This window comes from Apteryx rowi, unplaced genomic scaffold, assembly GCF_003343035.1.
Source record: "Apteryx rowi isolate R43461 unplaced genomic scaffold, aptRow1 scaffold_36, whole genome shotgun sequence".
Classification (NCBI taxonomy): Eukaryota; Metazoa; Chordata; class Aves; order Apterygiformes; family Apterygidae; genus Apteryx; species Apteryx rowi.
Window position 1 is genome coordinate 701,717 of NW_020450085.1, and position 13,143 is coordinate 714,859.

Below are 13,143 nucleotides of genomic sequence, written 5' to 3' on the forward strand. Positions count from 1 at the left end.
ATCCTGAACTCCACCATCTCATGGTCACTGCAGCCAAGGCAGCCCCCAACCTTCACATCTTCCACCAGTCCTTCTTTGTTTGTTAGTACGAGGTSCMGCMGCACACCTCTCCTTGTTGGCTCCTCCACCACCTGTGTCACGATTGACTGCAGGTGATAGGAGCAGAGATGTAGTGTAAGATATTTATGTGCTAGAGCAGGATCCAAAATGCCATGTTCTTGTGTAAGAATGTGTTAGAACAGAGAAGGGGAAGGATAGATCCTGAGTTATAGCCTGTAGTGAGATGTTATTTATATGCTTAATCCTGTTGACTGGAGAGCGTTTTTCTACTATGTGATTATTCACTATGGGATTGTTTCTCTGTGTTATTAGCTCAAGTTAATTCTTCTTGAGTCAGCCTTGCTTGGGTGAAAAGTGTCATGGCATATCAAACAACACTTGAGTAACAGAATGGTAGGATATACAGCACAAGGTGTTTTGCTGGCAGCGGAGATTAGAAGACGACTTCCTGATGTTACTGTCTTTAGTCTGAATAGCTCTTGGCCCGTGCTTACTGACAGGTTAGTTGACTGGTGTTTAAATATCACTTAAAACAAGATGGAGACTTTCTTATGCCTGAAAGAATCAGTTATGCCTTACACTAACACTAGTGAAAAGGAAAGAAAAGCAAGTGGGGTTTGGCCCACCACTGTGCAGTGCTTGGAGTCTGGAAAGCAGAGCAGCAATCATCAAAACAATTAACTTTTGTTTCTGTAGCTGATGCTCCCTTCTCAAAAGCAATAATCTGAAGCATAATGTTCTCAAAGAAACTGATGAGTATTCAACAAGCTATTCCTTAGAAAAGCTGCCTTTTTGGGTGCTGCCTCACCACTTGCCAGAGGGTCATTTTTTAAGTGGTGTAGGACTTTGCAGTTCCATGGGCTGAAGTGTGTATAGATTAGAGAAGCACAGCTTGGAGGGGGCTTCCCATGTGTGGAGGTTTTATCTCATACAGGTTTCAGTTTGGAAACAGACAGACATAACCAGAATTGGGGTACAGCCATCAAAAACAGGTGCTTAGCTATGAAAGAAGAAATAGGCAGATGGCAAGGATAGTTATGAAAGGACATGGTCATGGCTCTAGTCGGATACTGTATATGTCAAAGTTTCATCTTTAACGTTGTTGTTCCCCAGAGATCCCTGCATATAATAGAAAGGCAAGGCAATATGTGAGTGTGTAAATATGTTTCATTAAGCTATATCCTGCCTCTTGAAGCTGTTGGCCTGTCTCACAGAAGTACACTGTGTAGCGATAGAAATAGCTTTCCCCACTCACAGCCCAAGGAATGAGGGACCTTTCTCCATAGTTTTCCATTTTGCTAGTCTTACAGATAAACAAACCATCTTCACAGGACTGTTGCAACCTGCAAAACTAAGGTAGGCTTTGAAATTTTTTCAGCATCTTAAGACACAGTCAATAAGACAATCACACCTTAATAACTTCATTCATCAGGAATATTCAGCCTGCATCCAGCACTAGAAGGTCTTTGCTAACARTGGTCCTCAGATGCTGCGAATAAAGTTTGCTTGGCTGTGCTGTGCCCTCAGACACTGATTGCAGTGGTCATCTTCAGCAAAGCAGTGCTATCAGAAAGGATGTTAAGAGAGAGACTGAGTTTCTGAAGCAGGTAGCTAGGTAAATACTGGCACTGTTGTACAGAAAGGATAGTTGACAGTTTCCACAGGGTGATCACAGAGGTTGTATGTGTTTCTTGGAGAACGCATACATAAGCAGCTCTTCAGACAAATGCTCCTTAGAGCCCTTGATCCCAAAGATATGTCGGTATGTTTATTTATCGGTCTGGCTGTACTTCTCAGCATCAGTAGGCTTGTCATTCCTCCTTCTGAAGATGAGAAATGATATGACATTACTGCAATAAAAGGCTTCACTATCATAGGAGACAGAAAATCAAGCTGAGAAATTTACTGGGGTTTCAATGGAGGGAGAAACTGCATCTCTTTGAGATACATTGATCACTTCAAATACAATACTGTTGTATTACATTGCAAAAGTGTTTAATATCCTGTATATACTGATTGTCCATTAGCAAACAGTAGCAAAGCATTCAGACTTACAGGCTAATAAACATGTTCATGTGTAAGAATAGATAGAAACAAGGAGCTTTCATTAAATATCTGTGGAAACAAATATTCATCTGTAATTCAGACATGAAGCAGAAGAATATTTATGCTAAGAGCCTTTTAAATGAGAATGTAACTTTGTAATCTGAATTCTGAGACTTTCCAAGTTTTGTAACCCTGCTGTTCTTTTGGTCTGCATTTTTCTTATGGAGTATGGAAAATAAACATATAGGTGGATTAGTGAAGAGGTATTTAGAATCATCAGAGAAGCTAACAGCAGAAAATCAGTTGTACAGACTGACTCTTTGGTTGGTGAATGAACTTTGTTTCTGAAAATACGAAGATCAGTACTGCATGACCAAGCTTAGWAAACAGGAGAAAAACAAGAACATGTGTACACACTCCTAGTGTATAAAGCATAAGGTACAGTTCATTGCTGACTGCGCCTTGTAGTGGAGAAGAATAAAAATGCACCAGTATCTTTGTTTAACTGCAGTAGTGAGCAATAAAAGGAAATAGGGAATAATGAGAAACTTCCAGGAGCCAGTTAATTTCCCTGCATCTTACAGTGTTCAGATACTGTAAAATAATATATGATGCAATGTCATCAGCCAAGTGAGAAATTTATCGAAATGTACATATCAATGGGGTAGGAAACCATATAATGTATTTTACAGTAATTTGCACACCTTATGTTAATTATTTAGCAGAATGAGTTCCATGAAATGTGTCTAACAGAAATACTTGAATAAAGAGATGCCAAAGACAAAGAAAAGAGGAACAAAGGCAGACATTTTCAAAACAGAAAAAGTAAATTAAAGTGTGGGTGAAAGTAACATTACATATAGAGAAGCAGTGGTATAGCTGAAGTAGTACTACCTTTCAACCTGTTTTATTTCAAATTTAACRGTAAGCATTTCTTAACAATACTGCAGCCTTAACAGTATAGGCCATAGTGTTTAAATGTTATCCAGTAATCCCTTCAAAATATATTATTAGAGGATGTTTTCTAAGCTTACTTTTGGTGGGGGGCCAGGGGGAGTAAAGGCAGGCCCAGTGTTTTCTCTTTCAGAAAGCATATGTGAAAAAAACACATAACCAGCATAGCCTTTCTGTAGAGACCCAGGAGAGGCAACTGCAAAATTGATATAGACAATATCTTGTTTCATATACACAGTTGTTCACTACAACTGAACCATGCGCTTTGAAATACATCATTACACTGGTCCTTCTATTGTTTCTCAGTCTGATGTCTTGCCTGTTTTACACATGCTTTTTCGGTGTCATTCTGAATGGCTTCTGACTCCCAATAGCAGGATCTCTAATACCCATGCTTCTAGTAAATGAATGCTCTACTTCTTCGGAGAGTAGTAACAAAAAGACAATATATGCTTTCATCTGGATTTTTGATAACTCAGTTCTGTAGTGCCTGGCTTCATTTTCTTTCATTATGGTTTTCATCAGAGCTGTGTGAAACTGTTCAAAATGTTTCTTTGAAGGTTTTTTTTCCCACAGAACTGTTTGCTATTGCATGCAATTTTGCTTCCCCTCAGATCCACTTTTCCATAAGATGTAACAAAATTGCCTTCTTATTTTTTTACATCAAAAATACAAAAATAGTAAACCCAAGTTTTTTATTTTGGCATGGAATGACCAGATGGTGGTCTAATTTTACAGGAAAGGGTCCATTCTACTGTTAAGGGACCAATTTAAATAAAAAAAAGTAACATGTCTTAATGACATGCAATCCCTTTGTCTTCCCACACATCCTTTAAAATAGTAAATATTTTGTGCCTCTTCAGGGAAATGTTGTGATGTTTTAATATATGATGGATCACTACATGGTCACGCTTTTTGCTTGGTTTCAGAATTAATGATATATTTACTTCCACATATTTTATATAGAATACTAAATTGTAATACAGTCTGGTCTTATTTCAAATCCAATAAGGCATATGGATTATTTCCTCCTTAGATGCCTTTCCAAGAAATTGTGCCATTAAATAATGAACATACACATGTCACACATTGCTGAGGAGCTTTGCAATATTTTTCTCAGACTGCTTATCTCTATGTTCTTCTCTGCCTGTTTCCTGTTAATTATTTTCTTTTGTGCTAATAGTGAAGTGAGTCGTCAACATACTTGAAAAATTGTTTCTCTTCTGCAAGTTCTCATCATCTGTTCTCTGTAACTTGTCTTAATATTCCTTTTTTAAGCTTAGACATGTTCTCAGTGATGTAAAAATTAGCGAAATGTGTATGTAGGGTGAATCCCAAGTCTAGAGTAACAACTTCAGTTATTTTATTCATCACATGCTAAAATCAAACTTGAACAGAGAGAGATAGGAAATGGAATTAGGCCTGAGGGAATGGGTTGATCAATTAAGCCATCTAACTTGATTATAATGTTGAACAAACTCAGAGTTCAAACATTATATATTCACAACTTTGGATTTATCACAGGATAAGCTCATGGTATGAATTATTGATAATGTACAGCTGATTTATACAGCCAGATTAAGTCTGTCCCTAGTTTCCAGACTCTTCTACCCCTCCCACTCAGCCTGCTGGCAACGCTCTGATTAATGCAGCCGAGGAGGCTGTTGACCTCCTTTGCCACGGGGGCACACTGATGGCTCATGTTCAGCTTGTCCACCAGGATCCACAGGCCCTTTTGTGCAAGGCTGCTTTGCAGCCTGACAGCACTGGCCTGTACTGTTGCATGGGGTTATTCCTCCCCAGGGGTGGGACTTTGCACTTTGCTTTGTTGAACTTCATGAGGTTCCCCTCTGCCCATCTCTCCAGCCCGTCAAGGTCCCTCTGAATGGCAGCACAGCCCTCTGGTGTATCAGCCACTCCTCCCAGTTTKGTATCATCAGCAAACTTGCTGAGGGTGCACTCTGCCCCATTGCCCAAATCATTAGCAAAGATGTTAAACAGTATTGGACCAAAGCATCAGCCTCTGGAGGAGGACACCACTAGTGACTGGCATCTGGGTGGACTTCATGCTGCTGATGGGTTCAGCACTTCAGCCAGTTTTTGGTCCACTTCACTGTCCATTTATCTAGCCCGTACTTCATCAGTTTGTCAATGAGGATGTTATGGGAGACAGTATCGAAAGCCTTGCTAAAGTCAAGATAAATAATATCTACTACTGTCCCCTTGCCTCTTTTTAGGAAATAGGCTGTGTGATAATAGTTACCTTGCAAAGCTCAAGTGCCCTCTGTGACCTAGGAAATAGATATCTCATACCTTAAGCATCTAACTGGAATTATCTAGCAATCCTTCCTTTCTCCCACAAACAGCTTTTTTTTTTTTTTTTTTTTGGCTAAAGACAGGGGTTGGTTTGTTTGCTTATTGGAATTGCTTCATTTTCCCAATGAAAAGTTGTTATTTAAAACCAAGGACTGACAATTTAAGGAGCCAGCAGGGACGTTTTAAATGTTTTAACAGTGCTGCTACAGTATGTACAATTTATGTGCAGAGTTGAGGCATTTTTAAGAAAAATTTGAAAAAGGGGGTTAGGAAAGCTGCATAGAGTTCATAACAACTTAAATAGAAGTTTTATTTAGTAAATAAAGATTAAAAAAAAATCAAACTGGAACGGTTGCCACCTTCTATACTGTAGAAGCACATTTATGTACCATAATTGTGTCTGCACTTCTCCTAGCCTTTTTTTCTCTCATTTGTATTTTTATTCTTTTGCATTTTAACAGTAACACAGTTACAGTGTGATTGTAGTAGTATTTTGTGTTTCATTAACCTTGAACATTTCATACTATGCAATCGGAACAAGTTTGCTGCTCTTTAGTTTACAACATACCCTAGCCTTAAATTGGGAATCTTGCTGGGGTTGTGATTTCTGTGCTTTCTGTTGTGCAAATTGCGCATTTGTCTCTTGGAAAAGGATGTCCAAAACTAAGGCTGTGTTTTAAATACTGAACCTACACACCATCACCAGCTTTCCTGCTGCTACCACTGTGCCACTGGCAGCATCAGAAGCAACAGTCATGAAAGCAGCAGGAACAAGGGCGGCAGCAGGTGTGTGATTAACACAGTGCTGCATCTTTGCACAAGAGCAAGTGGTAAATTTATGGACTTAAGGAGTCTTATCTGTTTACAGGCTGGCTCCAGAGTAGCCTAAGTAGTATTGAATTGTTTTGCTTTTCCAAAAGATGTTAATTAAATTTATAAGTGCGATGATAGTAACCTGTGTGGAGGGAGCAGTGTGCAGGTTCAGAGAGTTTGCAGAAGGTGCTGGAAATCAGTCTGTGTCGTGGGGCTGGAATGCTCTCTTTAACTGTGCTGCATCTATGACAAGCCCTTTTGATAAACAGCCAGTTTAGCCCTTTTAATAAACAGCCAGAAAGATTCTGTAGCCTCCAGACATGACATAAAAATGAAAATAATGGCACATACAAGCTTTTATGACATTAGGGAAAATAGGTTTCATAAGAAAGTAAYTGAAACTGAAAGTAACATGATCAGGCATTTTGCGAATTTTGTCTTCCTTAACCACTTTCCAGGCCCTGCTGCACCAAACCCAGCAATCCAGTGTCATTAAAAATTGTTGGGCTGGTGRCATTTTAGCCTTGGTCTCATATATCAACTACGGTTTTCTTATGCAAAGTATACCTTAAACTGTGCTGAGACCAACAGGCTCTCACTCGCTTTGCATTTAGCTTTGAGGTATGCATATATAAAAGTAATGTGTTCAGCTCTCTTGGCATTGTGCAAGACATAGTTGAGGTTATTGATGATGGGTTTAATGTTACTTAATACAATATTAAAAGGAACATTTTAAATAACATTTTTAATCATATTTAGTATTGTTTAGTTAGTATTGCAAAACTAGCTACATGTCTGAAGTTAATCTATAGGTTTAATTTGGATATACATACTCCTAGATAAATGTGCTCACAAGCCAAAATATTGTAGTATTTGTTTCTCAGCCTTTCATTTGTGATACATTCTTTTATACTAAAAAGAAAAAAAATACAAAATTAAGTCCTGTATGTTTAAGCAAAATGAATGTGGTTTTCTTTAACTTATAAAACATCAGTGGATATTAAGAAGCCATGGTATGCTTATATTTCAAGGTAAAGTATACCAGTCAATTCTGTCTGGATATTATTAAATTTCTGATTTAATATTTTAGCTAAACACATTTTTATTGGTAAATATACTTGTAATCTGCATTTTGGCAGATGGCTGCAATTGTCTTTGGTTGGTGTTCCTGAGGAAGAAGGGCCTTTGTAATCAGTGTGTGTCTCTGCCTGTCAGTCTTCTAACCATAGCTTTTGAATATTGGCCAGTTGTAACCAAACTTATTAGAGGAATAAAGTGTCAAAGATAGGAAATCTTTGAAGTTTATGAAACGTGAATGTATGTTTTAGAGGTCATTGTTGTCACAGTAAGCTTGCAGAATCTGAAATGTTCATTTCATGAGGGCTTGCAGGCCAAATCCTTACCCAGTTTAAGTGGGCAGTGATGCGTTATCTTCAGGGGGTCTAGGAAATGCTGGGAGGGGCTGGGGTGGAATTGTTAAAAGACCTTCAGCTTTAGGAAACTGCATATTTAGCCCTTGGGGCAGCCATGGAGCTAGGGAAAGACAGAGATTGTGGTAGGAAGGATGTGGGTTGGTTTTCTTTGTTTTTTATATGAGACAAGGAAGATGTTCTTACGTTGTAAGGGGAAGGATGGAGAATTATAAGGCTGGGAAAGACATTTGCCTCAGGAGATGGATACAGGGGATGTGTTACTGAGACTGACAAAATGAGGAGGAAATGGGAGTGTCTTTGCTTTGTGATCTGGGGTGAAGGGGGCAAGGACAGAATAGTAGGGGAAAATGTCTGTACCCTGGTAATATGTGAGATCTGAAGAAAAATGGTGTGAGGTTTTGTGAAGGTATCAAAGGTGATAAATAGAATTGAGTCAGTTGTCATGGGATTAAACTGGGGTGAAAAATGAGAATGATACAATATACCTGTTTAAATAGAGCAGTACAAGTCAATTTTGCTTATTCAATTGAAAAGATTTACTGTTGATCCCTGTATCACATATTAGACAATGATGATGTTATATGTTAGAAAGATTATGAAAATGTAAGATTAGAAAGACACAATATCAAACCAAGTAATCCCAATATAACTTTCATTGGGAAGACATGTTAGGAAGAAATATCTTTTATAAATAATGCAATTACTGTATTTCAAAATAATAACATTTTTCACAGATAAAATATCCAATGATTTAACATTTAAAATTGAAACTATGTTAAGCTTTTAGACTAAATATGCTTGCCATTAAGGCCTTTGTTGCTTATTTAATCCCTGAATTACCCGTGATTGACACAAATTTGGCAGTCCATCATTCTGTAGTTTAAAATTACAGATGCTGGAAATAGGGCTATTTACACAGAGCAAGTGAATTGCCCATAATTTTGCAATTTCCTGCATGAGTATTACAAGTTTTATCACAGATTGTGTCCCATATCTGGGCCTTGGCAGGTAGGAGTGTGAGGCTGGAACAACTCTGGTTGCTAGGAGCTGCTATTACAGAAATGGATGAAAGGACTTTTTATGCCATCATCACAGCCCAATTAAGCTTTTTAATACTCCACTTCTAAGAAACCATCCTTGGTTTCTTTGCACATCAAATAAATATATGGCTCTTAGACAAGCCCTGCTTTTGACTGTAGAATCACTATGATTAAATGTAGCTCTTTCCTCTGAGACACACATGCACACATATATATTTTTTGAGCTTACTTGCCACGCTCTTCTGTGAAGTCCAGGACTCCTTTAAATATACTGTATCTCCATAAGTCTCCACAGTCTCAGGAAAAATGGGGAAAAATCTCATCACCCCTTCAAGGTGAGGGGGAAAGGAAGAAATTAAATATTCTGGCTCACAAAATGATACAGCACTTCAGCTGGGGTAGACAGTTTTTCTCTGTTGGTAAACACCACTTAAGTATGCTTTACAAACAAGGAAGCTATGTGCCACCCCCCATCAAAAGCTATAAAAACCTCCAGACTTTTCTCTGTAACCCTGGGAACAAAAAGTCAAGCGAAGTTCATGCCTGAGCTTGTCACTAGTGACCATGATTTTCTGCCTTTCGTTGTACTCATATGCAATCTCAGTATCTTCAGTGAGATTACAACCATAAACTCCTGTTGTTTGAGAGTGCACCTGGAACGTGCTTGAGCGTAAGAATCGAAGAAGACAGAGTCCAGCTACTCTTTGTTTTTGCATGGGTGGGTTGGTTATGGATGTGAAAACAGCAGTAAATAAGGGTTTTCTAAACCCCTGAAGGCTATGTTGAAATGTGGAGACTTAAGATTGTTTTTTTTAAGGGTTGTTTTCAGCCTGCCTCAGTTCACAATCTGTTTCACGGCACATCCTGAGTGTTTATCTGAGAGCATCTAGGAGAGAGGCCTGCTGTAGCATGGGGGGAGAGCAGGGGCCATGGTTGAGAGTTGGTGTTACTTGGCCAGCTAAGTCAGTGTGTGTCRTCTGAGAAGGCCTTTCTGTCCCACTAGGTCATTTGGGATATATTTTTTTGGTGTTAGAAAATCATTTGCAGCAAATAAGATGGTGAAATGAGAGGACTGACTTCACCAACTTCACCCTGATGTCATATGTAGTCCCACATGCTGGAGCTGCAAATATGATCATGTTAAAGAAATGCCGATATATTTGCATATTGATTTAAATGCAAGAGAGGGAAAGGAAATCTGTACAGGGGAAAAGCAAAGCAAAGGTAATTCAATCAGTAATCTGGTATACCCAGGACTCATTTTATTGGTAAATAAATCATTTTACTGATATATTTTACATTTATCTGTTTTTTTCACGGTAAAACACTTTTGTGTGATCACTTTACAGGTTTCTTTTATCAGTTCAAAGGATTTCTCTCCTCTCCTGTTTTAATTAAGTAAAAGACAGTCTGTTTGGGCTCTCTGCTATAATAAAATCATGGAAAAACTTTAGGGACAAGTGAAGATTGCTATTAATACGGATTATTGCTTACAGACTTAACTGACTCCATATAATAAATGAAGAGAGTGCTTATTCCTTCTTGTGAAAATGGGAAATTTTCTGTCCCTCTTTCTCAATCAGAAAATACAAGCTCCATCTCAGAATAAGTTTTATGATTTTCTGGTAGCTAGACAAAAGCAAAATATCGTTATGCTAGTCATTTGCAAACTGCCTTTGTATTATACATTTGTGTGTAGTAAACAAACATTTCAGGATATTATTGTGAAATCCATAAATAACAAATTTTAAAGAATTGTTTCAGGTTCTAATTCTGCTTTGTAGAAGGCATTTGAAGATGCACGTTGCTGTGCCAAAATGATCAGTGTATTGGCATTAAATAATTTTTCCAATTTACTTTTCATGTTCAATTTCAGCTGGCAACACAAAAGCATTGGAAGTATTCATGGTTTATTTCTGCAGTGTTTCCTGTAAATAACTGGAGAGAGATGTAAATTATTATGCTAGCAATGTGTATCAGGAGCTAATGAATTTCAAATGAAAAATATTTCCCTCTTATGTGGGACTGTATGTTGACTTTTCTTTTTTAATGATCATACACTTTTTAATTCTGGGCATTGAATACTCTTTTTTGACTCTTGTTATTAAGAGATCCCAGAAGTATTAAAATAATCCTCATTTCACACACAGTTTTATTCAAGACAAATGACCTTTTAATGATGTATTTCAGCACGGAGTGAATATATCAGCTTCATCATGGTTTAAAAACAAATTATATTTCAGTATGATTCATGATGTAGACCTACTGGGAAGAAAGAAGTATTTTCATTACTGGGGGGTAGATGGTTTCTATGGTTGTGTAGGGAATTGGCCATTCTCCCAACAAAGATACGCAGTTCCTGTTTGATTGGGTTAAAAATACAGGGCTGTATTGCAAGCTCAGCTCCCGCTTTTATCAGTGATAAACTCAGTTTTGATGATTGTTGAAAAAAGAATTTGATTTGTCTCCTATGTATTTCCACACTTGGCAAGTTTGGGTGAAATATTTGTGGGCCTATCTGTGTCTTAGTCAGACAGTCCTTCATGGTTTTAGTCCAGACTCAGACTAATGAACTAAAAAAGGCCAGTGTTACAAATGCCTGTTTTCAGATCCTCCCACCAGGGACACAAAGTAAATGCTCATCTCCTAGACTTTTCTCCTTCTTCCAAGCTTGCTTTATTTCCAGAATCACAACTCAAAGGCAGAACAAATTGGTTTAAACTCTTGAGGGACAGCAGCTAGAGGCCTTTCCTGGTTTGCTCAGGTAAGAGGAGAGAAATGTGCCTTTTGCACCTTCCCTCTCCAGCACTTCCCGTTAGGTCCAATGCAACGAACAGGAGCCTCGCGACCACAGAGTCTGCTTGTACCTTCTAGTGACAGCTAGTTTCACACTCATGTTATATTCCAGTGCATTTCAGTTGTCCTCCCTTTTCCCCAGATTCTTTTTGTACCCTTGTTCATAAAAGGAGCAGTGCAGATGCTGGATAATTCAAAATAATTTGGTTTTAGCAGTAAATTATGACTTTATTCCTAAAGCACGCATTTATTCAGATTACATTCCAGTAAAGTATGGTTTCATTTCTTAGGAAAATTAAAGCATTAATGAATGATGCTRCACTTCTGTGCAGATAAGTTCTTCCTACCTGCTCACTTTGACTTCTGCTTGATAACTACTTTTGTGTTGCACAGAACTACCCTCTAGAGCTGCATGCAGTCTATCCAGAATGAATGTAGCATTGCTTATTGATCAAATGAGCTTCCTGTTCAGGACCTGCTCAGAGGTCATGCTGATATTTTTAATCTTTGCACTCACCCACGTTAAAACCACTGCCGTGGAAAAGCCCATGAACCAAGGCAGTAGACTGGCTGGCTGTTACTCTTTTTTCAGTCTGTATGAGCCTGTCAGGGCTTTCCAAAGCATTTCCAAAGCTTTTTAAAGCATTTCTGGAGACAGCAGTAATTTAGGTCAAAGTGGGTGGGTATTTGAAAAGGTGAAAGAGTGAAAACCAGACTCTGATATAATGTAATTGACAATTCATGGACCACTTCATTCTTTCATACTACTTTTCCTGTAATACAACTGACAGAAATGAATTATATTTATAAATGAACATTTCATTTATGAATACTTAATTCAGAAATGAAATGTCTGTGTTTCTAGCATTTAAATTTCATTATCTCACACTGAAAAGAAGCTGCTGTATTATTTGTATGGCTTCACCTAGTAAGACAGGGCCATATTGTACCTCTTTCCTCCAAGGAAACAAAAGCATAGAAATAGTGGTTGGGGAAGTTGCAAAGAGCTGCTGTGTCATTTCATCTATGTTCAGCTGGACCCTCTAGCAACTGACTTCTTTGTCATAGGAAGAGTGTTTGGCAGGAGGATGGGCTGGACTGGACTGGCCTGACCATCGTCCTCTTCCTTGGCCAGGCCTCTGAGGTCCAGGACAGACTGGAGCATTTTATGTGCTCATGCAGCTTCTCTGTGAACCGCGCAGTAGTATTACAGGAATCACAGTTTACAGAGCTATCATTCCTGGCTGCTGCTTGGTGGGTTGGAGAAAAATAATGTTGTCTTAAATTTAATGGAATGAAATTAGTCAAGTTGTTTTTGCATTCCCTATTTCATAGGTAGGAATTGGAAAATCTGTCATTTACATATAGAAAATTGGGTTAAATTTAAGTTAGAGTTGGAATGCAAAGYGAGAAAATGATGCAAGGAATCTGCCCACAGAGTAGCGATTCATTTTAAATTCAGTGGATTAATAGGTGGTCTACAGTCTTATGTAGTATCTTTTACAAAAACTGTATCAAACTTTTGTAATATGTTGCTACAACAGAGGATATGCAGAATGGAATATTTAGCTATGATTCCACATCTTCAATATTCTTTTCATTATTTTGCTTAAAATATATTAAGTTCCATGAATCAAATTTTCAGAAACTTCAAGAAGATTCCATTCTGCCATCCGCAAAATTCA

General features: G+C 38.1%; 1 protein-coding gene across 1 annotated transcript in view; it reads left to right on the forward strand.

Annotated features, from left to right (window-relative positions):
* The window catches only part of CLSTN2 (calsyntenin 2), a 238,843-nt gene that overhangs the window by 106,403 nt on the left and 119,297 nt on the right, over window positions 1–13,143 (forward strand). The window lies entirely within an intron of this gene.